Raw genomic sequence first — 920 nt, forward strand, 5'->3', positions numbered from 1 at the left:
GGGCATGTGGGACTGAAGATCAGGAGATGGAAAGGCTTGATATATAGATCAATTAGTCAATTGTATAAAGATAATAATTAAATCCTTGAGAACTTATGAGGCCACTAAAAGCATATATAGAGGGGTAGTTAGGTGGCTCAGTGAGTAAAGCGCTGGCCCCGGAGTCAGGAGGACCCGAGTTTGGTTCCAGCCTCAGACACTTAACACACACACACACACACACACACACACACACACACTAGCCATGTAACGTTGGGCAAGTTACTTAACCCCAACTGCCCTCCAAAAAGGCAAAAAAAAAAGCATATATAGAGACAAAAGGGCCCAGTACAGAGCCTTGGGGTACATCCACAGTTAGAGATTGTGATACAGTTGATGATCTCACAAATAAAATGAAAGAATGATCAGACAGGTAGGTAGAAGACTAAATAAGTGAAAGCATTACTTAAAAACCTAGAATGAAGAGGAGAAGAGGGCAATGAAAAATGGCAAATGCAGCAAAGAGGTCAAAATGGAGGATCATTTTATTTGCTAAGTATGGAGAATATTGGTAATTTTTGGCGTGAACAGTTTCAGTGAATGATCAGAAATCAGATAGCAAGGGTTTGAGGAGTGAGTCACAAAGTAAAGGCAATGTAAGTAGATAACATTTTCTGATGGTCTGACTGAAAAGGGAAGGAGAGATACAAGAGGAGAGTTCCCAGGATTCTGGACTCACACAAACCAGGACCAAACCCCCACAGAAAGTCATTTTCTTTTCTTTTCTCCTTCCTTCCTTCCTTCCTTCCTTCCTTCCTTCCTCTTTTTTCTCCCTCTCTTTTTTTCTCTTTCTTTCTTTCTTTCTTTCTTTCTTTCTTTCTTTCTTTCTTTCTTTCTTTCTTTCTTTCTTTCTTTCTTTCTTTCTTTCTTTCTTTCTTTCT

This window comes from Petaurus breviceps, unplaced genomic scaffold (assembly GCF_028583685.1).
Source record: "Petaurus breviceps papuanus isolate PSGF00001 unplaced genomic scaffold, PetGlider_PUasm1.0 187, whole genome shotgun sequence".
NCBI lineage: Eukaryota > Metazoa > Chordata > Mammalia > Diprotodontia > Petauridae > Petaurus > Petaurus breviceps.